This window comes from Miscanthus floridulus, chromosome 17 (assembly GCF_019320115.1).
Source record: "Miscanthus floridulus cultivar M001 chromosome 17, ASM1932011v1, whole genome shotgun sequence".
NCBI classification, from domain to species: Eukaryota; Viridiplantae; Streptophyta; class Magnoliopsida; order Poales; family Poaceae; genus Miscanthus; species Miscanthus floridulus.
The window spans coordinates 61,479,616-61,505,965 of NC_089596.1; the positions used below are offsets into that span (position 1 = coordinate 61,479,616).

General features: G+C 40.9%; 2 long non-coding RNA genes and 2 pseudogenes across 3 annotated transcripts; 2 read left to right on the top strand and 2 right to left on the bottom strand.

Moving 5' to 3' along the window:
• Nucleotides 1-23,536, top strand: LOC136518232 (uncharacterized; annotated as a pseudogene).
• LOC136515685 (uncharacterized) overlaps nt 1-26,095 on the bottom strand; it is a 36,925-nt pseudogene extending 10,830 nt beyond the window's left edge.
• LOC136518573 (uncharacterized) lies at nt 4,965-11,505 on the bottom strand. The gene is made up of 3 exons (XR_010774558.1): nt 10,071-11,505; nt 7,597-9,928; nt 4,965-7,454 (listed from the first exon to the last, which is right to left on the bottom strand). It is a non-coding gene; the product is annotated as an uncharacterized lncRNA (long non-coding RNA).
• On the top strand, nt 12,113-13,329 carry LOC136518574 (uncharacterized). Of its 2 annotated transcripts, none has more exons than XR_010774559.1 (2): nt 12,113-12,595; nt 12,713-13,329. It is a non-coding gene; the product is annotated as an uncharacterized lncRNA (long non-coding RNA). The 2 variants fall into 2 exon arrangements; XR_010774560.1 differs by having other exon boundaries at nt 12,745-13,329.
• Nucleotides 26,096-26,350: the final 255 nt, after the last annotated feature.

Genomic DNA, 26,350 nt, shown 5'->3' on the forward strand with positions numbered 1-26,350 from the left:
ATGATATGCAAATGGGCTGCTATAAGAGAAAGGGAACTCTACTTTAGACGAGAAATATGTAGACTTGATAATATCAAGAAAGATAGAGAATTAAATGCTAGAAAATTTAGCATCCCAATAAAGAAAAATGACTTTGTGTCAAAACAAATAGATAATAGGGTAAGGGAAGCCCAAAAAGAATTAGAGCATAGCAAGGATAAGATAAAAGACATAGAAGATAATGATATAAGCGAAGATGAGCAATGGGAAATTAATAATAAGCTTTTACTAGAAAGTTATGAAGAAGAGGATGAAGATACAATTGAGATATGCAGTAATAACTCAGTAACCCTTATAAACCGATTAGAAAATAAAGAATTGCATAAAATTAATGCTATAGAAGCAATGGAAATAGATCCAAGTTCATCAAAAAGAAGACGAGGTCCTAAAATAAAGATAGAAGGAGAAAGTGAGAGACCAACTAGAAAATCTGGAACTTGGCCACCAGAAAAAGAAGAACCTACATATAGATATATACCTGGACAATATAAGCATATGGGTTCAAAAAGAAGAGAATTTGAAAAGAAGGTGCAATTCTAGAATTATAAAAGTGATGGTGCGATACTAAATTTAGTAGCACATGATCCTTAGATTGGTCAAATATAATTAGCATATGGAAAGAATTGATTGTCAAAAAGTATATACAAAATCAGCATAATATTGGAAATAGAGTAGAAGATATGATTACATATTTAGAAACATTTTTAGGTGAATCAGTCAAAGTTTTATGGGAACAATGGTAGAAGCTTTCCCTAATCATTATGCCTAATTAAAAATGGCTGGTAGTAACCCATATAATTTTGCAAATATTATATCAAGCATTGTAATAGGTGAAGATCCTGAATTAGGATTTACTGTATTACAAAATGAAAGATTAAAAGAGATAGAAAAATTGTCACTGACAAGCTAGAAAGGAATAAAAGAATTTTCTCAATACTATTTGTATAATGCTACCACTGCCAAGCAAGGCTATAACCAAGGTATAGTAGAAAAATATTTTAATAAATTACCAGAACCTTTAGGTTCTATGATATTAGAAGAATATAAAAAAGAAACTATTGGTAAAGAATATAATATTTCTCAGGCTATAACATTTGTTTTCAAACAGTTAAGAAAAATATGCACGAATATACAAGCCCAAAGATCAATGAAGCAATCATACTATAATTTTTGCAATAAAATAGTCCAAATACCATTGACATATGGAGAAGAGAGATCTAGAAACAAGAAATATCCTAAGAATTATAAGAAAGGAAATGTAAGGACAAAGAGACGTTACTTTCTAAGAAGATCAGACAATAGAGCTCCATTCCTCCATAAGAGAAATGTGAGAAGATATAATCCTAGAAAAAATTATGATAGTACATGTAGATGCTTTATTTGTAACTCACCGGATCACTTAAGCAAAACATGTCCTAACAAAAACAAGAAAAGGTATTCCAATAAGCAAGAAGAACAAGAAACGTTCAAATAATAGATAGTGTGAATGAAAATATTTTAGTCTGTGATGATGATATAATGGATGATGAATCAATATACTCAATTATAGAGACAGATGAAATAGAATATGATAAAGAAAAAGAATCAAGTGATGAAGAGTTAGACTTAATTGATGAGTTAGCAGGATTAAAGATAGAAATGATGGATCAAATAAACTGCGAGCACAAGTGGGATCATAAAAAATGTGATTCCAATATAAAATGTGTATTTTGCATATATTATCAAGATCCAGCAAAAAGAGCAACATGTAGGCTATGTTTAAGACAAGCATGTATGTTATGTCTAAAACAGCAAAGTGATATGAAAAAGGTCTCAGAACCTGAGATACAATATGAGGATAATACAGTACAATTAGAAAAAGAAGTAGTTTTAGAGGAAAAAGGAAACAAATATTTAAACAATATTCCACAAGAGTTACTTATTCCTAGATTGAGTTTTAAGACTGAACAAATTTTGTCATACTTTACTCGTGATATTATAGATCTTATCTGGAAGAAATATGCTGAAAGGCATTACAAAACCTTTCATGATATACAAAATTACTTTATGAAATTATACCAAGGTAAAGAAAGACATCTAGGAATAATTGTGAATGCAAATACTTTTCCTTCACTTCATCTCGATGATAAATTAATTGTTAAGCCTCATCAAAGATTCTTAATATTGAGGGCTGACATAAATTTAAAGTATTTCAGAAGTATACAAAGAAATATTAGAGATGATATATCTCTACAGACTATTATTGATCATGGATTAATCCATGATATATATGGTACACTTGAAGAAATACTCCAATCAGACCTTGGAATAGCTATCAAAGAAGCTTGTAAGAAATTAGCATGTATTCAAGGAAAATACAAAATTAAGTTTTGTTCTAATCCACCAAAATTTACACAACCAATAAGACCAGCATGCCATGATATATATATTACCAAAGGATCATATAAATTTCCTACTACATGGACTTCAGACTCATGGCAAAATTATGAAGAATTATTCATAAAAGACACGAATCATGATAATTGGAGAATTTTTAGTGAAGCAAAAGAATTAGAAGGAAATACCAAATTTGATCCTGAATATTATATGATGTATCAAAATAAAATAATAAAAGTATTCTTACGAGAATACTATGGAAGATACAGCATAATACAGAGAGAAGTTGGTAGGCTAATAAAGCCTAGTTATGGCAAAGAATGTCAATTACAAAAAGAATATCATGAATTGTTGTCCTGGTATGAAATATGGCAACCTGAAGAAGTGGACAACGAAGAAAATATTGAAGAGTCATTATAGACTTAGTTCAATATCAATATATGTGCATATAAGAAATATACTCCTTATGTTGATAAGGTGTTATCAACAATTTGTCTGGGGGAAGAGATAATAAATAACAATACCGTATGCCTATTCTTGATTTGATGTTTGCAACATCAATCATAGGGCGTGGAAGACCATACCAAAGAATATCCAGAAGGATACAACTATGCGCGAACAACGCAAAAGGAATATACAGTCACTCTACTGTAGCCAGGACAATTATTCTCTGTCCAGCTGTCCAGGCAACAGTAAGAAGGAATAATTGAAGACTTAAGCATGAAGGCTCCTCAGACAATGACTTAGCCTCGAAGGAACTTCAGATGATAAGGCTCGCTCCTTCAGATGATAAGCATGAAGGACGCTCCTTCCATACTATAAAGGGGGACACCGGGCTCATACATTCATCATCGGCATTCAGCATCGGAGCGAACCACCAGACACCAAAGACACCCACTCCACCCACACACATACACATGAAGAAATGATCTCAGGAGCACTCTGAGAATCAATCCACCATTAGTAGTAATCACACACCATCGCTGTATCACTCCACCTTTGTAAATTAGAGAATAAGGGAGGTCCCCGTGATCATCCTGCGTTTATAAGGTAATCCCTAAGGTTTGTGCTAAGTGCTTAGGGTTTCCCGAAAGGGAAAGCCATATATAAGCTTGCTCTGTGGAAATGAATTAAGCTTTTCCATTTGAATCCCTGCCTTCCTTCGAGCTTGTTCATATGGGGCGATGTCTCTATGCTAGGGACCCTAGAGGAGAAACCTCTGCGCGTGTTGTTCTCGTGTTAGCCCTGATAGCGGCATTTGTAGAGAACCCTGTGTGCGCAGAGAAGTGTTCCCCTTGGGTGGAACTGCCTGGGGAGATGATAGAGCCTGAGTCCTGTGTGTTCGTGGCTGGGGATAGCAAGGGAGTAGATCGGGTTAGTTCGGTTCTGAAGCGAGCTAGTGATGCATACGGTGAGTACCAAGTAGGACTGTCATAAGCATAGTCTCACGACCGGCTGAATTTTTGGTCTCGCCAGCCTGCAAAAGATCCTTAGAAATAATCCGCATAAGCATATTCACTAAGCACCAGATTAGCTAATCGTGAAAGCGATATATCAATATTTATATTCACTAATCGCGCGCTCGCTCATCCAGCGTGCATAAAATATTTGCGTGTGAAAGCGACACTTGCCTTGAATAGTAAAGTGGTTGAGCCACTCCCGGTGAGTGCTCGGGCATTGTTCATATACCAAATTTGAATAGTAGCCGTGGATTTGAATAGTGATTCTAAATTCGAATAGTGATGTGAATAGTAACTCGAGAATTTAAAATTTGAACTTCGAGTTCCGAGTTAGTTCGTAATAATCCGTGTACCCATACCCGTCTGGTACCACTATAAGACGCTACTGGTTATTACGGACGAACTCGAACTCAAGATTCAAATTTTAAAATTCTCGAGTTACTATTCATAGCACTATTCAGATTTCACTATTCAAATTCACGTTCACTATTCAAATTCAGGATATGAACATTGCCCGAGCACTCACCGGGAGTGGCTCAACCACTTCACTATTCAAGGCACGGGGCCTCTGCAAGTGTCGCTTTCACGCTCAAATATTTTATGGATGACAGATGAGCGAGTGAGTGATTAGTGAATATAAATATTGATATGTCGCTTTCGCGATTAGCTAATCTGGTGCTTAGTGAATATGCGTATGCGAATGGATATTTCTAAGGATCTTTGACAGGCTGGCGAGACCAAAAGTTCAGCCGGTCATGCGACTATGCTTGTGACAGTCCTACTCATTACTCACCGTATGCATCACTAGCTAGCTTCAGAACCAGGCTAACTCGGTCTACTCCCTCGCTATCCCCAGCCACAAACACATAGGACTCAGGCTCTATCGTCTCCCCAGGCAGTTCCACCCAAGGGGAACACTTCTCTACGCACATAGGGTTCTCTACAAACACCGCTACCAGGGCTAACACGAGAACAACACGCGCAGAGGTTTCTCCTCTAGGGTCCCTAGCATAGAGACGTCGCCCCATATGAACGAGCTTGAAGGAAGGCAAGGATTCAAACGGAAAAGCTTAATTTGTTTCTACAGAGCAAGCTTACATACGGCTTTCCCTTTCGGGAAACCCCAAGCACTTAGCACAAACCTTAGGGATTACCTTACAAGCACAGGATGATCACGGGGACCTCCCTTATTCTCTAATTTACAAAGGTGGAGTGATACAGCGGTGGTGTGTGATTACTACTAATGGTGGATTGATTCTCAGAGTGCTCCTGAGATCATATCATCATGTGTATGTGTGTGGGTGGAGAGTTGGTGGAGTGGGTGTCTTCGGTGTCTAGTGGTTCGCTCCGATGCTGAATGCCGATGATGAATGTATGCGCCCGGCGTCCCCCTTTATAGTATGGAAGGAGCGTCCTTCATGCTTATCATCTGAAGGAGCTAGCCTTATCGTCTGAAGTTCCTTCGAGGTGAAGTCATCGTCTGAGGAGCCTTCGTGCTTAAGTCTTCAATTATTCCTTCTTACTGTTGCCTGGACAGCTGGACAGAGAATAATTGTCCTGGCTACAGTAGAGTGACTGTATATTCCTGTTGCGTTGTTCGCGCACAGTTGTATCCTTCTGGATATTCTTTGGTATGGTCTTCCACACCCTAATGATTGATGTTGCAAACATCAAATCAAGAATAGGCATGCAGTATTGTTATTTATTATCTCAGAGTGCTCCTGAGATCATATCTTCATGTGTATGTGTGTGGGTGGAGAGTTGGTGGAGTGGGTGTCTTCGGGGTCTAGTGGTTCGCTCCGATGCTGAATGCCGATGATGAATGTATGCGCCCGGCGTCCCCCTTTATAGTATGGAAGGAGCGTCCTTCATGCTTATCATTTGAAGGAGCGAGCCTTATCGTCTGAAGTTCCTTCGAGGCGAAGTCATCGTCTGAGGAGCCTTCGTGCTTAAGTCTTCAATTATTCCTTCTTACTGTTGCCTGGACAGCTGGATAGAGAATAATTGTCCTAACTACAGTAGAGTGACTGTATATTCCTTTTGCGTTGTTCGTGCACAGTTGTATCCTTCTGGATATTCTTTGGTATGGTCTTCCACGCCCTAATGATTGATGTTGCAAACATCAAATCAAGAATAGGCATGCGGTATTGTTATTTATTATCTCAGAGTGCTCCTGAGATCATATCTTCATGTGTATGTGTGGGGGTGGAGAGTTGGTGGAGTGGGTGTCTTCGGGGTCTAGTGGTTCGCTCCGATGCTGAATGCCGATGATGAATGTATGCGCCCGGTGTCCCCCTTTATAGTATGGAAGGAGCGTCCTTCATGCTTATCATCTGAAGGAGCGAGCCTTATCGTCTGAAGTTCCTTCGAGGCGAAGTCATCGTCTGAGGAGCCTTCGTGCTTAAGTCTTCAATTATTCCTTCTTACTGTTGCCTGGACAGCTAGATAGAGAATAATTGTCCTAGCTACAGTAGAGTGACTGTATATTCCTTTTGCGTTGTTCGCGCACAGTTGTATCCTTCTGGATATTCTTTGGTATGGTCTTCCACGCCCTAATGATTGATGTTGCAAACATCAAATCAAGAATAGGAACATCACTAGCTAGCTTCAGAACTTGGCTAACCCGGTCTACTCCCTTGCTATCCCCAGCCATGAACACACAGGACTCAGGCTTTATCGTCTCCCTAGGCAGTTCCACCCAAGGGGAACACTTCTCTGCACACACAGGGTTCTCTACAAACGCCGCTATCAGGGCTAACACGAGAACAACACGCGCAGAGGTTTCTCCTCTAGGGTCCCTAGCATAGAGACATCGCCCCATATGAACGAGCTCGAAGGAAGGCAGGGATTCAAACAGAAAAGCTTAATTCATTTCCATTGAGCAAGCTTACATACGGCTTTCACTTTTGGGAAACCCCAAGCACTTAGCACAAACCTTAAGGATTACCTTACAAGCGCAGGATGATCACGGGGACCTCCCTTATTCACTAATTTACAAAGGTGGAGTGATACAGCGGTGGTGTGTGATTACAACTAATGGTGGATTGATTCTCAGAGTGCTCCTGAGATCATATCTTCATGTGTATGTGTGTGGGTGGAGAGTTGGTGGAGTGGGTGTCTTCGGTGTCTGGTGGTTCGCTCCGATGCTGAATGCCGATGATGAATGTATGCGCCCGGCGTCCCCCTTTATAGTATGGAAGGAGCGTCCTTCACGCTTATCATCTGAAGGAGCGAGCCTTATCGTCTGAAGTTCCTTCGAGGCGAAGTCATCGTCTGAGGAGCCTTCGTGCTTAAGTCTTCAATTATTCTTTCTTACTGTTGCCTGGACAGCTGGACAGAGAATAATTAACCCGGCTATAGTAGAGTGACTGTATATTCCTTTTGCGTTGTTCGTGCACAGTTGTATCCTTCTGGATATTCTTTGGTATGGTCTTCCACGCCCTAATGATTGATGTTGCAAACATCAAATCAAGAATAGGCATGCGGTATTGTATATTGCTTTTGCGCTGTCTTCCATCGCGCACGGTAGTATCCTTCTGGATATTCTTTGGTATTGTCTTCCACGCCGAATGATTGATGCTGCAAACATCAAATCAAGAATAGGCATGCGGTATTATCAATTCTCGAGTTACTATTCACAACACTATTCGAATTCAGAATCACTATTCAAATTCGCGGCTACTATTCAAATTCAGGATATGAACAGTGCCCGAGCACTCACCGGGAGTGGCTCAACCACTTTCGTGGCTGGGGATAGCGAGGGAGTAGACCGGGTTAGCCTGGTTCTGAAGCTAGCTATTGATGCATACGGTGAGTACCGAGTAGGACTATCACAAGCATAGTCTCACGACCGGCTGAATTTTTGGTCTCGCCAGCCTACAAAAGATCCTTAGAAATAATCCGCATAAGCATATTCACTAAGCACCAGATTAGCTAATCGCGAAAGCGACATATCAATATTTATATTCACTAATCGCGCGCTCGCTCATCCAGCGTGCATAAAATATTTGCGCGTGAAAGCGACACTTGCCTTGAATAGTAAAGTGGTTGAGCCACTCTCGGTGAGTGCCCGGGCACTGTTCATATCCCGAATTTGAATAGTAGCCATGAATTTGAATAGTAATTCTGAATTCGAATAGTGCTATGAATAGTAACTCGAGAATTTACTAATGGTGGATTGATTCTCAGAGTGCTCCTGAGATCATATCTTCATGTGTATGTATGTGGGTGGAGAGTTGGTGGAGTGGGTGTCTTCGGTGTCAGGTGGTTCGCTCCGATGCTGAATGCCGATGATGAATGTATGCGCCCGGCGTCCCCCTTTATAGTATGGAAGGAGCGTCCTTCATGCTTATCATCTGAAGGAGTGAGCCTTATCGTCTGAAGTTCCTTCGAGGCGAAGTCATCGTCTGAGGAGCCTTCGTGCTTAAGTCTTCAATTATTTCTTCTTACTGTTGCCTAGACAGCTGGATAGAGAATAATTGTCCTAGCTACAGTAGAGTGACTGTATATTCCTTTTGCGTTGTTCGCGCACAGTTGTATCCTTCTGGATATTCTTTGGTATGGTCTTCCACGCCCTAATGATTGATGTTGCAAACATCAAATCAAGAATAGGCATGCGGTATTGTTATTTATTATCTCAGAGTGCTCCTGAGATCATATCTTCATGTGTATGTGTGTGGGTGGAGAGTTGGTGGAGTGGGTGTCTTCGGGGTCAAGTGGTTCGCTCCGATGCTGAATGCCGATGATGAATGTATGCGCCCGGCGTCCCCCTTTATAGTATGGAAGGAGCGTCCTTCATGCTTATCATCTGAAGGAGCGAGCCTTATCGTCTGAAGTTCCTTCGAGGCAAAGTCATCGTCTGAGGAGCCTTCATGCTTAAGTCTTCAATTATTCCTTCTTACTGTTGCCTAGACAGCTGGATAGAGAATAATTGTCCTAGCTACAGTATAGTGACTGTATATTCCTTTTGCGTTGTTCGCGCACAGTTGTATCCTTCTGGATATTCTTTGGTATGGTCTTCCACGCCCTAATGATTGATGTTGCAAACATCAAATCAAGAATAGGAACATCACTAGCTAGCTTCAGAACTCGGCTAACCCGGTCTACTCCCTTGCTATCCCTAGCGACGAACACACAGGACTCAGGCTCTATCGTCTCCCTAGGCAGTTCCACCCAAGGGGAACACTTCTCTGCGCACATAGGGTTCTCTACAAACACCGCAATCAGGGCTAACACAAGAACAACATGCGTAGAGGTTTCTCCTCTAGGGTCCCTAGCATAGAGACATCGCCCCATATGAACGAGCTCGAAGGAAGGCAGGGTTTCAAACAGAAAAGCTTAATTCATTTCCATTGAGCAAGATTACATACGGCTTTCCCTTTTGGGAAACCCCAAGCACTTAGCACAAACCTTAGGGATTACCTTACAAGCGCAGGATGATCACGGGGACCTCCCTTATTCACTAATTTACAAAGGTGGAGTGATACAGCGGTGGTGTGTGATTACTACTAATGGTGGATTGATTCTCAGAGTGCTCCTGAGATCATATCTTCATGTGTATGTGTGTGGGTGGAGAGTTGGTGGAGTGGGTGTCTTCGGTGTCTGGTGGTTCGCTCCGATGCTGAATGCCGATGATGAATGTATGCGCCCGGCGTCCCCCTTTATAGTATGGAAGGAGCGTCCTTCATGCTTATCATCTGAAGGAGCGAGCCTTATCGTCTGAAGTTCCTTCGAGGCGAAGTCATCATTTGAGGAGCCTTCGTGCTTAAGTCTTCAATTATTCCTTCTTACTGTTGCCTAGACAGCTGGACAGAGAATAATTAACCCGGCTATAGTAGAGTGACTGTATATTCCTTTTGCGTTGTTCGTGCACAGTTGTATCCTTCTGGATATTCTTTGGTATGGTCTTCCACGCCCTAATGATTGATGTTGCAAACATCAAATCAAGAATAGGCATGCGGTATTGTATATTGCTTTTGCGCTGTCTTCCATCGCGCACGGTAGTATCCTTCTGGATATTCTTTGGTATTGTCTTCCACGCCGAATGATTGATGCTGCAAACATCAAATCAAGAATAGGCATGCGGTATTATCAATTCTCAAGTTACTATTCACAACACTATTCGAATTCAGAATCACTATTCAAATTCGCGGCTACTATTCAAATTCAGGATATGAACAGTGCCCGAGCACTCACCGGGAGTGGCTTGACCACTTTCGTGGCTGGGGATAGCGAGGGAGTAGACCGGGTTAGCCTGGTTCTGAAGCTAGCTATTGATGCATACGGTGAGTACCGAGTAGGACTGTCACAAGCATAGTCTCACGACCGGCTGAATTTTTAGTCTCGCCAGCCTACAAAAGATCCTTAGAAATAATCCGCATAAGCATATTCACTAAGCACCAGATTAGCTAATCGCGAAAGCGACATATCAATATTTATATTCACTAATCGCGCGCTCGCTCATCCAGCGTGCATAAAATATTTGCGCGTGAAAGCGACACTTGCCTTGAATAGTAAAGTGGTTGAGCCACTCCCGGTGAGTGCCGGGCACTGTTCATATCCCGAATTTGAATAGTAGCCACGAATTTGAATAGTAATTCTGAATTTGAATAGTGATATGAATAGTAACTCGAGAATTTACTAATGGTGGACTGATTCTCAGAGTGCTCCTGAGATCATATCTTCATGTGTATGTATGTGGGTGGAGAGTTGGTGGAGTGGGTGTCTTCGGTGTTTGGTGGTTCGCTCCGATGCTGAATGCCGATGATGAATGTATGCGCCCGGCGTCCCCCTTTATAGTATGGAAGGAGCGTCCTTCATGCTTATCATCTGAAGGAGCGAGCCTTATTGTCTGAAGTTCCTTCGAGGCGAAGTCATCGTCTGAGGAGCCTTCGTGCTTAAGTCTTCAATTATTCCTTCTTACTGTTGCCTGAACAGCTGGACAGAGAATAATTGTCCTGGCTACAGTAGAGTGACTGTATATTCCTTTTGCGTTGTTCGCGCACAATTGTATCCTTCTGGATATTCTTTGGTATGGTCTTCCACGCCCTAATGATTGATGTTGCAAACATCAAATCAAGAATAGGCACATCACTAGCTAGCTTTAGAACCAGGCTAACATGGTCTACTCCCTCGCTATCCCCAGTCACGAACACACAGGACTCAGGCTCTATCGTCTCTCCAGGCAGTTCCACCCAAGGGGAACACTTCTTTGTGCACACAGGGTTCTCTACAAACGCCGCTATCAGGGCTAACACGAGAACAACACGCGCAGAGGTTTCTCCTCTAGGATCCCTAGCATAGAGACATCGCCCCATATGAACGAGCTCGAAGGAAGGCAGGGATTCAAACAGAAAAGCTTAATTCATTTCCACAGAGCAAGCTTACATACGGCTTTTCCTTTCGGGAAACCCCAAGCACTTAGCACAAACCTTAGGGATTACCTTACAAGCGTAGGATGATCACGGGGACCTCTCTTATTCTCTAATTTACAAAGGTGGAGTGATACAGCGGTGGTGTGTGATTACTACTAATGGTGGATTGATTCTCAGAGTGCTCCTGAGATCATATCTTTATGTGTATGTGTGTGGGTGGAGAGTTGGTGGAGTGGGTGTCTTCGGTGTCTGGTGGTTCGCTCCGATGCTGAATGCCGATGATGAATGTATGTGCCCGGCGTCCCCCTTTATAGTATGGAAGGAGCGTCCTTCATACTTATCATCTGAAGGAGCGAGCCTTATCGTCTGAAGTTCCTTCGAGGCGAAGTCATCGTCTGAGGAGCCTTCGTGCTTAAGTCTTCAATTATTCCTTCTTACTGTTGCCTGGACAGCTGGACAGAGAATAATTGTCCTGGCTATAGTAGACTAACTCAGAACTCGAAGTTCAAATTTTAAATTCTCGAGTTACTATTCACAACACTATTCAAATTTAGATTCACTATTCAAATTTGTGGCTACTATTCAAATTCGAGATATGAACAGTGCCCGAGCACTCACCAGGAGTGGCTCAACCACTTTACTATTCAAGGCAAGTGTCGCTTTCACGCGCAAATATTTTATGCACGCTGGATGAGCGAGCGCGCGATTAGTGAATATAAATATTGATATGTCGCTTTCGCGATTAGCTAATCTGGTGCTTAGTGAATATGCTTATGTGGATTATTTCTAAGGATCTTTTACAGGCTGGTGAGACCAAAAATTCAGCCGATCGTGAGGAAGACCATACCAAAGAATATCCAGAAGGATACTACCGTGCGCGATGGAAGACAGCGCAAAAGCAATATACAGTCACTCTACTATAGCTAGGACAATTATTCTTTGTCCAGCTGTCCAGACAATAGTATAGGATGATAATTGAAGACGTCGGCCGCTTCCTTAAGCACGAAGGCTCCTCAATCAAATAATTAAAGACTTCGCCTCGAAGGAACTCCAGAAGATAAGCGCGAAGGACGCTCCCTCCATGCTATAAAGCGGGACGCCGGGCGCATTCATTCATCATTGAAGAAAGCTCATACATCGGCATTCAGCATCGGAGCGAACCACCAGACACTGAAGACACCCACTCCACCAACTCTCCACCCACACACATACACATGAAGATATGATCTCAGGAGCACTCTGAGAATCAATCCACCATTAGTAGTAATCACACACCACCGCTGTATCACTCCACCTTTGTAAATTAGAGAATAAGGGAGGTCCCTGTGATCATCCTACGCTTGTAAGGTAATCCCTAAGGTTTGTGCTAAGTGCTTAGGGTTTCCCGAAAGGGAAAGCCGTATATAAGCTTGCTCTGTGGAAATGAATTAAGCTTTTCCGTTTGAATCCCTACCTTCCTTCAAGCTCGTTCATATGGGGCGACGTATCTATGCTAGGGACCATACCAAAGAATATCTAGAAGGATACAACTATATGCGAACAACGCAAAAGGAATATATAGTCACTCTACTGTAGCCAGGACAATTATTCTCTGTCCAGCTATCCAGGCAACAGCAAGAAGGAATAATTGAAGACTTAAGCACGAAGGCTCCTCAGACGATGACTTCGCCTCGAAGGAACTTCAGACGATAAGGCTCGCTCCTTCAGATGATAAGCATGAAGGACGCTCCTTCCATACTATAAAGGGGGATGCCGGGCGCATACATTCATCATCGGCATTCAGCATCGGAGCGAACCACCCGACACCGAAGACACCCACTCCACCAACTCTCCACCCACACACATACACATGAAGATATGATCTCAGGAGCACTCTGAGAATCAATCCACCATTAGTAGTAATCACACACCACTGCTGTATCACTCCACCTTTGTAAATTAGAGAATAAGGGAGGTCCCCGTGATCATCCTGTGCTTGTAAGGTAATCCCTAAGGTTTGTGCTAAGTGCTTGGGGTTTCCCGAAAGGAAAAGCTATATGTAAGATTGCTCTGTGGAAATGAATTAAGCTTTTCCGTTTAAATCCCTGCCTTCCTTTAAGCTCGTTCATATGGGGCGACGTCTCTATGCTAGGGACCCTAGAGGAGAAACCTCTGCGTGTGTTGTTCTCGTGTTAGCCCTGATAGCGGCGTTTGTAGAGAACCCTGTGTACGCAGAGAAGTGTTCCCCTTAGGTGGAACTGCCTGGGGAGACGATAGAGCCTGAGTCCTGTGTGTTCGTGGCTGGGGATAGCAAGGGAGTAGACCGGGTTAGTTCGGTTCTGAAGCGAGCAAGTGATGCATACGGTGAGTACCGAGTAGGACTGTCACAAGCATAGTCTCACGACCGGCTAAATTTTTAGTCTCGCCAACCTGCAAAAGATCCTTAGAAATAATCCGCATAAGCATATTCACTAAGCACCAGATTAGCTAATCGCAAAAGCGACATATCAATATTTATATTCACTAATCGCGCGCTCGCTCATCCAGCGTGCATAAAATATTTGCGCGTGAAAGCGACACTTGCCTTGAATAGTAAAGTGGTTGAGCCACTCCCGGTGAGTGCTCGGGCACTGTTTATATCCCGAATTTGAATAGTAGCCGCGAATTTGAATAGTGATTCTGAATTAGAATAGTGCTGTGAATAGTAACTCAAGAATTTAAAATTTGAACTTCGAGTTCCGAGTTAGTCCATAATAATCCGTGTACCCGTACCCGTCTGGTATCAGAGCCTGGTTATTATATTTAGAATTAAAGGGATTTACTTATATTGTCAAGTTTAAAAAGTTTGCCTCAGTCAAAGACTTTACTTATAATGGAAACTTTAGACAGTCAGATTCAATATTATGAGCAAAAGTTAAGCAAAATTCATGATGAATATAAAACCTCAATGATATGTAAATGGTCTGCCATAAGAGAAAAAGAATTATTCTTTAGACGAGAAATATGTAGACTTGATAATATCAAGAAAGAGAGAGAATTAAATAATAAATATTTTACAACACCTGTTGTGATAAAGAAACAGGAAGATGAGTTAAAAACTAAAGATGAAGAGACTCACAAAGTTAAAGAAGCTGTGCAGACAAATAATATTGAATACATTATCAGTGAAGAAGAGCAATGGGAAATTAATAATAAACTATTATTAGAAAGTTATGAAGAAGAAGTAAATAATGCTGAGAGTTACCAAGATTTTATAGACTCTTTAGATGTTGAAGAGTTACTCAATCTTGATAATGCTATGGAAGGGTTAGATATAATATCTAAAGATATTAATAGTTCAAAAGAAATAAAAATAGAATTAATGAATCAAGAAGACTGTGAACATGATTGGATAAAAGGAAGAGGTGATTATAATATAAAATGTACTTTTTGTATATTCTACCCTAGTCAAGAAAATAGACTTACATGTATTAAATGTTTAAAGCAAGCATGTGCTTCATGTCTAAGAACCAATAACCAAAAATGGAGACAAGAAGTAGAACTAGAATCAGATGATAAATTATTAGCAAGTAGAGTCAGAAATTTAGAGAATAGAATAAATAGCTTAGAAGCAGAATTAGAAGAGCTAAGATGTAAGGTAGAGCTCAATGAAGTAAATAAGATCGAAGAAAATGAAAGAGGCATGACCGAGTTAAAGGATCAAGCCATATCAAATAGAAAAAAATGATAAAGCTATACAATTAAAAGAAGCCATGATAAACTTTGGTAGCAAATATATAGTTAAATTACCATTTAAAGAAATTATAGGAATAAGAATACCTATAAAAGTAAAATTAACGCCTAATATCTCTTATAAAATATTAGCGCTAGTAGACACCGGTTGTACAAAAAATATTATACATGATAAATATTTTATAAAGTGTCCGGAAATAGTTCATACAATAGATCAAGATAAAGCAGAAATATCTACTGATATGTCTGGGATAAAAAAGGTTCATAATCAACTAGCTTATGATGTTGAAGTACAAATAAATAACACAAAATATATAATGGATGAAATTACAATAAGAGATCTATCTATGATACATGATGATATGATATTAGGATTAAGATTTCTACAGTTCTCTTTACAAACAACAATCATACATGAGCAAGGAATAACATTTATTCCTTATCAAGACAATGTTCCATATATAACAGAAGTGCGAAAGACTATAAATTCTACTTCAGAAAAGACCAATTTAGAACTCCAAGGATTTGATAAAAATGCTCCTGATAATTATATAGATGAAGAGCTAGGTGAATTTATAGAAGAATTTCATATAGCAAATTCATGCATAGAATGTATCAGTTTGCAATCATTAGCACCAAATTGGTATAGAGACATAAAATCTAAAAAGGATATAGATAAAATTGTGACAAGATTAGAAGATATTCAGATAATAGGAGAAATACCAATGAAGCATTGGGACAAGAATGGTATATTATGTAAAATTAACATAATAAATCCCGACCATATAATTAAGACAAGTCCTATAGAAGCAACACCTAAAGATATAGAAGAATTTAAGGTGCATATTGAAGAATTACTAAAATTAGGAGCTATAAGAGATAGCCGAAGTCCTCATAGATTAGCTTCATTTATAGTTAGAAATTATGCTAAAATAGCCAGAGGAAAGTCAAGAATGGTTATCAATTATAAAAGACTAAATGATAATACCATAGATGATGCTTATAATATTCCAAATAAGCAAGAATGGATAAATAGAATACAAGGTAGTAAATATTTTTCAAAATTTGATTTAAAAGCTGGGTTTTGGCAAGTAAAAATGGCAGAAGAATCAATAGAATGGATTGCTTTCACATGTCCTCAAGGTCATTTTGAATGGTTAGTAATGCCCTTAGGATTAAAAAATGCCCCTACTTTATTTCAAAGAAAAATGCAAAATATTTTTAATGAAAATCAAGAATTCATATTGGTTTATATTGATGATTTATTAGTATTCTCAAAATCCTATAAAGAACATATAGCTCACCTGAAAATCTTCTTTAGAAAGGTAGAACAGCATGGGTTAATATTGTCTAAAAGGAAAATGGAGATATGTAAGGAAAAGATAAACTTTTCAGGTCATAAAATAGGAGAGGGAAAAATCTATTTACAAGATCATATTGCAAAGAAAATCTTAGAATTTCCAGATGTCATCAATGATAAGAAAACCCTGCAGCAATTCTTAGGAATAGTCAATTATGCTAGAAATTATATTGAAAATTTAGCTAAGTTAGCTGGTCCATTGTATGCAAAATTAAGAAAAAATGGACAAAAACATTTTAATTCTAAAGATATAAAGTTAGTAAGAACTATTAAAGAAAAAGTCAAAGATTTAAAACCCCTAGAGTTACCTTTAGATGATAATTATTTTATTATAGAAACAGATGCATCTAAGTTAGGATGGGGTGCAATACTAAAACAAAAACCACACAAGTACTCTCTAAAGTTAGAAGAACAAATATGTAGGTATGCTTCAGGAAAATATAAGTTAAAAGCAATAAATAATACGGATAGAGAAATTCTGGCTGTTATAAATGCAATAAATGCTTTTAGACTATATCTAGGATTTAAAGAGTTCACAGTTAGAACAGACTGTGAAGCTATATGTAGATACTATAATAAAGTAAATAGTAAGAAAAGTTTAACTAGGAGATGGGTTTTATTTGAAGATATTATTACTGGAAACGGATATAAAGTAATATTTGAGCATATAAAAGGCAAAGATAATACATTGCCTGATATATTTTCATGATCTTCTATTTTGCAGGAATGAAGAGAGGAACAAGCCATATTAGGGGTGAATGTTTCAATTTCGGAACTGAAAATAAGTTAAGAATATTTCCGCCTAATACTTATAAATTCAAACCTAGAGACCATATTGTTCTAGATGATATACAAGAATGCATTCTAGACAATTTTTTGTTCCAATATAATAATAAAAGAGAAGATAAAGGATATATGCTAGCAATATTAAATAGTTTGGCTGAATATTTTCATATGATCAATGGAAAGATACAACCGAAAGAATCATCTATCAATATAGAGAAAAGACCCATATATGTTATATATAGGGGAAAGACACCAGGAATATATGTAACATTTGAATCAATTATAGCTCAACAGGTAGAAAGAGAAAATGATGGAGGTGTTTCATGGAAAAAATATTCAGATATTGATCAAGCTCTCTCATATGCAAGAAGTATTTTGGGAGTAAATTATTTCATAGAACCAGCAGCAAAGGATTATATTCAAAAATATAAAAGGGCAAAAGATGTGAAGATAAATTTGCCAAGTGTTAATATAAGAGAAGAAGGACATTCAAGGGTATCCACATATAAAGATGTTGTGAAAAGAGACACAGAATCATTGAGTGAAGAAGTTCTTGAGAAAAAAAATAAAAGAAAGACTTGAAGCAAGAATTTCTTTATTGAAGAAAGATATAAAAGAAGAAGTCTTACAAGAATAAGACATGAAATAAATGAAAAGATACAGTCACTCCTTATGTTGATAAGGTGTTATCAACAATTTGTCTGGGGGAAGAGATAATAAATAACAATACCGCATGCCTATTCTTGATTTGATGTTTGCAACATCAATCATTAGGGCATGGAAGACCATACCAAAGAATATCCAGAAGGATACAACAGTGCGCGAACAACGCAAAAGGAATATATAGTCACTCTACTATAGCCAGGACAATTATTCTCTGTCCAGCTATCCAGGCAACAGTAAGAAGGAATAATTAAAGACTTAAGCACGAAGGCTCCTCAGACGATGACTTCGCCTCGAAGGAACTTTAGACGATAAGGCTCGCTCCTTCAGATGATAAGCATGAAGGACGCTCCTTCCATACTATAAAGGGGATGCCGGGTGCATACATTCATCATCGGCATTCAGCATCGGAGCGAACCACCAGACACCGAAGACACCCACTCCACCAACTCTCCACCCACACACATACACATGAAGATATGATCTTAGGAGCACTCTGAGAATCAATCCACCATTAGTAGTAATCACACACCACCGATGTATCACTCCACCTTTGTAAATTAGAGAATAAGGGAGGTCCCCGTGATCATCCTGCGCTTGTAAGGTAATCCCTAAGGTTTGTGCTAAGTGCTTGGAGTTTCCCGTAAGGGAAAGCCGTATGTGTAACACCCTAAAATTTGCAATCTTTTAAAATAGTAAGTTTGATTTATTTATGTTATATTGAGTGCATTCAAATATAGGAAATTAATAATTTTTGGGAAATTAAAATCAAATATAAGGAATAGAAACATGTTCATGCATTCATGCCGCTGCGCATTTGTTTTTGTAATGATTAGCTTTGACTAAAATTTGAATTGAATTCAAATTTACCTTGAAAATGAGATTGGAAAAAAAATTATTTATAAAAAGAAAAAAAGGAAATTTCTTTCCATTCCCTCCTTTCCCTTCTCCATTTCGGCCCGCAGGCCCTTTCTCCCGCCGGCCCACGCGCCTCCTCCTTTTCCCCCTCTTCCCGCTTTCTTCCTGGGCCGGCCCACTCGGGCGAGCTGGCCACTGCCTCCGCACCAGCCCAGCAAGCGCGCCAGCCCTGCACCGTGAGCCTGCAACCGCTGCCGCGTGCCTTCGGCTCATTTTCAACCGCTGCCAGTCCGGGCCCGCCTGCCAGTGCTTCTCCCTCCTCCCGCTCGCCCGCGCCAGTCAAGCCGCAAGCCGCAACCGCCTCCGTGCCCACGTCTTGCGCCATCGTGGGAGCACCCCCCTCGCGCCTTTGCCTCTACAAAAGGAAGCCGAGGCCGTCCCCGCACCCACTGCTGCTGATCCCCGCTCCCTCTCGCGTCGCCGTGCTCGAGAAAACCGCCGCCCCGAGGTCTCCGAGCTCCGCCGACCACCGTCCGTCCCTCCGCGTGGACCGCCATTCCGGAGCCATGTTCGCCTCCGATTTTCTCCATGGTGAGATTCGCCGTGCCCTCCTCTCCTTCCCCGACCGCTTCCTTTGGCAATTGGTGCCTTGTATGGCCGTTTCAGGGTGCGCCAGCGAGCTCCTCCTCGCTGCCGATCATGGCGGGCGCCTGCGTGAGCCATTCCCCGGCCGTGTTTTGTCCTGGGATGGACTCGCCATCCTCCCCGCATCATCCTCGTGGCCTCGGTTGGTCACACCATGGCCCGTAAGGCCTTAACCGACCACGCCGGCGAGCTCCTCGCCGCCAGCAATGGAGAGCCACCGCGGCTGCCCCTGTTCCCTGCCGGCGCACTCTCTCTCTCCTTCCCATCTCTAATCGGAGCCATTCGTCCTTGATCCAACGGCCTAGGATGGCCGATACCCTTTCGTCGTGGCAAATTTGTTAAAGAGCCCCTCCCTTTTCCCGAAATAGAACCCGCGGTGCTTAGCGTACTCTAGTTTTACGTTTTCTCTTTCTGAAAGCGTAGATCTCCATTATCAGATTCAAAATACGTTTCCCTTAATTACAATTTTGCCACTGATTTTGTTTTGCTCATAAAAACTTCGTTTTAGCTCCGAATTGATCCGTTCAAATCGTGTTGGTTTCGTAATTCCATAATCTACATGTTAGAACCACTGTTAGTCAAGTTTGGAACTTTTTAATTTCATGGTTAGATTTAATTAAATATATTACTATAGGAAATCCCGTTTTAATCATAACTTTCGTATTTTAGCTCCGTTTTTCGTGAACTTCGCGTTGACGTGATCGTAGCGAGACGTAGATTATTTTCACAAATATTTTATCTTGTTTTCTATACTGTTGGTGTACTGTTCTAATGATAGGAATGTTTGCTTTGCATGAATGCTTTTGGAATGTTGTATGTTGCCGTGTTGGTCGCGTTCAGACGGTGAGGAAAACGTTGGAGACCAAGAACTCTTCGACGACCAGCAGGAACAGCACGAGTTTGTGAACCAAGGCAAGTATAACATGGGCCTTCCTTGATGTCCTATTTCACTTTAATCAATTACTCATTTGCATGTGTCTAATTTTGATAACCGTAAGGATATCCTAGCTGATTGTTATCCTGTTCCTTGTCTCCTATGGGTTAAATGCATATGGGTAGATTGCTAGTGCTCTAACTGAACTTGATATACATATAGATGAATGATACTATGGAACAAAGTGAGTAACATGAATTATAACAACTGTTCCATAGGGCGAAAGTGCAAATGACCTTTGTTCATGTTGCTCCCGGCCCTCCATAAGGACTTATCTGTCGGCAAAAGCTGGGACTGACAGTGCAACCGGGAGAGTCATATGGCTCTGACTTTAGCTCAGTAATAGGATCCTTTCCTAGCTGGTTAGAGGTTACCTTTTTGGCGCAAATGGGGCTTGCCACTTTGGGTATAGGGCTGCCTCTGTTCCTATGAGTATAGCCGCGATGGATTTGTGCCATAGGAAAGGGGGGTCCCTACATCTGCCTGCCAAGGAAACCTAGCGGCCCTAACTTGTTAGGGAAACCTATGAAATGGCTTCATAGTGTACCCTGCCCGCTCACCTTGGTAGTGACATGGGAGTAATTAACCCGGGCAGTATGGGGATCACGACTCGCGGTGAATGTGCACCACCTCTGCAGAGGGTAACAAACTATTATAACAGCCGTGCTCACGGTTACGAGCGGCCCGGAAAACTCACAGAATAACTGGTTAATTGTTGATGATCGTTTAAAGTTGTTCAATGATGATATATGGTACACCTGACCCCGATATTTGTTCTTATGGGAATTAAATGGGAGTTTAAGCATAACTTGATAATACTTGAGAATAAAAGATTTGACCTATTAAAAATGCTGACTGCAGTAAACCAGAGTCTATCCTTTTTGAGCTTCATAACCCCATGTTAGCTTGCTAAGTACGGAATGTACTTACACTTGTTTATTTTCTTTACTTGGATAAAAATCCCGGATGGGTAACAGATGACAACGGGTATGAGGATTTCCCAGGAGGATTATTAGGCTTGTGGTCAACTAGTTGACCTTCCCTGTGATGATGGCCATGAGAGTTCATTCTATTTTTATTATTCCACTGTGATGTATGAGACTAAGTTCTATTATAACTCTGATGTATGAGGCACTGTGATGATACTATTGTAATTTGTCAGCTTGTGTGTGTGATTGATTTCTGGGCACACACGAGTTTTGTGCATTCAATTTCATCCTTAAAATTGGGTGCGACAAATTGGTATCAGAGCAGTGTTGACTGTAGGACACAAGCCTAGTTAGAAACTGATCGTTTTAAGGTTTAGATGTTGCTACAAAAATCCTTGTTCTATAGATCTTGATATTTTCTTCTCTACTATATCTCTACCTTTGCTGTTTATCTCTACCTTGGTGCTTATTTTAAAGTCTTTGTTCTCATCTTCACTCCTTGGTTTGATTTGCTTTAGAACTGTTCCTCACCACCTTCTTGCGTAATCTGAGGATACGTCTTAGGATTGTTACCCCTAGCACAATAAAAACGATAGTATCGCAAGTTGAGTCAATGATTGAATTGTGCATCTTTATTGTTTATTGAGTTGTCATTATGCTCATGATTGTTTCGAATCTTTATAATGATTGCAATGATTTTGTTGGGTGTTCCCACAAATTCATTTAGTTTATAGGCCTAAGGTATAAGGATGAATGAAATAAGTAGTTGGGTTATGGTTTTCTTTTGTTCTCTTGATCCTGTCTTTTCGGAGCAGTCAGCACTCTACAGCTTATATCTCTATTCTTGGACAACCAGAAATCATGAGAAAATTTTGGACAATAGTACACTGCAATATCTTTCTTTGAGCACAAGAATCAGCTTGATAGCTATTTTGGTTATGGAGATACGAAAATCACAAGGCGATGCATCTGTGCTGTTTGGAATCTGGAGTAGTTTCTGTTGTGTACTGTTTTCGACCAAGTTAACTGCAAGAATTTGGAAAAGTGTTCTATGAAGAAGTAGATGTAAGCTATACTTTGGTGTCCCCTAGTCTATCTTTTCTTAAGGGGGGTAGCCAAGTTGAAGAATTTACAAAGTATCATACGTTCTTGTTTGCGCAGCGGAAGCGTGGTGGTACCCAAATATGTGAGAGAAACTCAGAGTCTCAATGAGGTTTGATTAAAGGTTCAACGAAGGTTTATCCAAGATCATTAAGATTTTGGTAAAGCTACTGGAGAAGATTTTAAGTTAGTTTGGATCAAGAATCTACATGACATCTTCACTAAGTTGGTCTTGAGTTGGTGATATCCTTCGTTGGAATGAAAATTGATTATGACTTGGAAAAGTGCTATCACTTGGAGAAGCAAAAGTCATGACCGATGCCCTTAGCAATGGGGAGTTGTGCTAAGAAGGTTCGGGTGACACCAATGATCAAGAATTGTATTCCAAGTTCGAGCAGACGATGGAACTACGCGATGAAGTAAAGAAGAATATATAGACAAAGTATCCCTATCTTTCAGTCGACGTCGTCCGAATCTCGAGGACGAGATTCATCTTAAGGGAGGTAGAATTGTAACACCCTAAAATTTGCAATCTTTTAAAATAGTAAGTTTGATTTATTTATGTTATATTGAGTGCATTCAAATATAGGAAATTAATAATTTTTGGGAAATTAAAATCAAATATAAGGAATAGAAACATGTTCATGCATTCATGCCGCTGCGCATTTGTTTTTGTAATGATTAGCTTTGACTAAAATTTGAATTGAATTCAAATTTACCTTGAAAATGAGATTGGAAAAAAATTATTTATAAAAAGAAAAAAAGGAAATTTCTTTCCATTCCCTCCTTTCCCTTCTCCATTTCGGCCCGCAGGCCCTTTCTCCCGCCGGCCCGCGCGCCTCCTCCTTTTCCCCCTCTTCCCGCTTTCTTCCTGGGCCGGCCCACTCGGGCGAGCTGGCCACTGCCTCCGCGCCAGCCCAGCAAGCGCGCCAGCCCTGCACCGTGAGCCTGCAACCGCTGCCGCGTGCCTTCGGCTCGTTTTCAACCGCTGCCAGTCCGGGCCCGCCTGCCAGTGCTTCTCCCTCCTCCCGCTCGCCCGCGCCAGTCAAGCCGCAAGCCGCAACCGCCTCCGCGCCCACGTCTTGCGCCATCGTGGGAGCACCCCCCTCGCGCCTTTGCCTCTACAAAAGGAAGCCGAGGCCGTCCCCGCACCCACTGCTGCTGATCCCCGCTCCCTCTCGCGTCGCCATGCTCGAGAAAACCGCCGCCCCGAGGTCTCCGAGCTCCGCCGACCACCGTCCGTCCCTCCGCGTGGACCGCCATTCCGGAGCCGTGTTCGCCTCCGATTTTCTCCGTGGTGAGATTCGCCGTGCCCTCCTCTCCTTCCCCGACCGCTTCCTTTGGCAATTGGTGCCTTGTATGGCCGTTTCGGGTGCGCCAGCGAGCTCCTCCTCGCTGCCGATCATGGCGGGCGCCGCGCGAGCCATTCCCCGGCCGTGTTTTGTCCTGGGATGGACTCGCCATCCTCCCCGCATCATCCTCGTGGCCTCGGTTGGTCACACCATGGCCCGTAAGGCCTTAACCGACCACACCGGCGAGCTCCTCGCCGCCAGCAATGGAGAGCCACCGCGGCTGCCCCTGTTCCCTGCCGGCGCACTCTCTCTCTCCTTCCCATCTCTAATCGGAGCCATTCGTCCTTGATCCAACGGCCTAGGATGGCCGATACCCTTTCGTCGTGGCAAATTTGTTAAAGAGCCCCTCCCTTTTCTCGAAATAGAACCCGCGGTGCTTAGCGTACTCTAGTTTTACGTTTTCTCTTTCTGAAAGCGTAGATCTCCATTATCAGATTCAAAATACGTTTCCCTTAATTACAATTTTGCCACTGATTTGTTTTGCTCATAAAAACTTCGTTTTAGCTCCGAATTGGTCCGTTCAAATCGTGTTGGTTTCGTAATTCCATAATCTACATGTTAGAACCACTGTTAGTCAAGTTTGGAACTTTTTAATTTCATGGTTAGATTTAATTAAATATATTACTATAGGAAATCCCGTTTTAATCATAACTTTCGTATTTTAGCTCCGTTTTTCGTGAACTTCGCGTTGACGTGATCGTAGCGAGACGTAGATTATTTTCACAAATATTTTATCTTGTTTTCTATACTGTTGGTGTACTGTTCTAATGATAGGAATGTTTGCTTTGCATGAATGCTTTTGGAATGTTGTATGTTGCCGTGTTGGTCGCGTTCAGACGGTGAGGAAAACGTTGGAGACCAAGAACTCTTCGACGACCAGCAGGAACAGCACGAGTTTGTGAACCAAGGCAAGTATAACATGGGCCTTCCTTGATGTCCTATTTCACTTTAATCAATTACTCATTTGCATGTGTCTAATTTTGATAACCGTAAGGATATCCTAGCTGATTGTTATCCTGTTCCTTGTCTCCTATGGGTTAAATGCATATGGGTAGATTGCTAGTGCTCTAACTGAACTTGATATACATATAGATGAATGATACTATGGAACAAAGTGAGTAACATGAATTATAACAACTGTTCCATAGGGCGAAAGTGCAAATGACCTTTGTTCATGTTGCTCCCGGCCCTCCATAAGGACTTATCTATCGGCAAAAGCTGGGACTGACAGTGCAACCGGGAGAGTCATATGGCTCTGACTTTAGCTCAGTAATAGGATCTTTCCTAACTAGTTAGAGGTTACCTTTTTGGTGCAAATGGGGCTTGCCACTTTGGGTATAGGGCTGCCTCTGTTCCTATGAGTATAGCCGCGATGGATTTGTGCCATAGGAAAGGGGGGTCCCTACATCTGCCTGCCAAGGAAACCTAGCGGCCCTAACTTGTTAGGGAAACCTATGAAATGGCTTCATAGTGTACCCTGCCCATTCACCTTGGAAGTGACATGGGAGTAATTAACCCGGGCATATGAGGATCACGACTCGCGGTGAATGTGCACCACCTCTGCAGAGGGTAACAAACTGTTATAACAGCCGTGCTCACAGTTACGAGCGGCCCGGAAAACTCACAGAATAACTGGTTAATTGTTGATGATCGTTTAAAGTTGTTCAATGATGATATATGGTACACCTGACCCCGATATTTGTTCTTATGGGAATTAAATGAGAGTTTAAGCATAACTTGATAATACTTGAGAATAAAAGATTGACCTATTAAAAATGCTGACTGCAGTAAACCAGAGTCTATCCTTTTTGAGCTTCATAACCCCATGTTACCTTGCTAAGTACGGAATGTACTTACACTTGTTTATTTTCTTTACTTGGATAAAAATCCCGGATGGGTAGCATTATACAAATAGTGTTGAGAAAATTCTTTTATTCCTTTCCAGCTTGTCAGTGACAATTTTTCTATTTCTTTTAATCTTTCATTCTGTAATACAGTAAATCCTAATTCAGGATCTTCACCTATTACAATGCTTGATATAATATTTGCAAAATTATATGGGTTACTACCAGCCATTTTTAATTGGGCATAATGGTTAGGGAAAGCTTCTACCCATTGTTCCCATAAAACTTTGACTGATTCACCTAAAAATGTTTCTAAATATGTAATCATATCTTCTACTCTATTTCCAATATTATGCTGATTTTGTATATACTTTTGGACTATTAATCCTTTCCATATGCTAATTATATTTGACCAATCTATAGGATCATGTGCTGCTAAATTTAGTATAGCACCATCACTTTTATAATTCTGGAATTGCACCTTCTTTTCAAATTCTCTTCTTTTTGAACCCATATGCTTATATTGTCCAGGTATATATCTATATGCAGGTTCCTCTTTTTCTGGAGGCCAAGTTCCTGGTTGTCTAGTTGGTCTCTCACTTTCTCCTTCTATCTTTATTTCAAGACCTCGTCTTCTTTTTGATGTACTTGGATCTATTTCCATTGCTTCTATGGCATTATTTTTAGGCAACTCTTTATTTTCTAAGGAGTTTATGAGAGTTATTGAGTTATTACTACATATCTCAATTGTATCTTCATCCTCTTTTTCATAACTTTCTAGTAAAAGCTTATTATTAATTTCCTATTGCTCATCTTCGCTTATATCATTATCTTCTATGTCATTTATCTTATCTTTGCTATGTTCTAATTCTTTATGGACTACTCTTACCCTGCTATCTATTTGTTTTGACACAAAGTC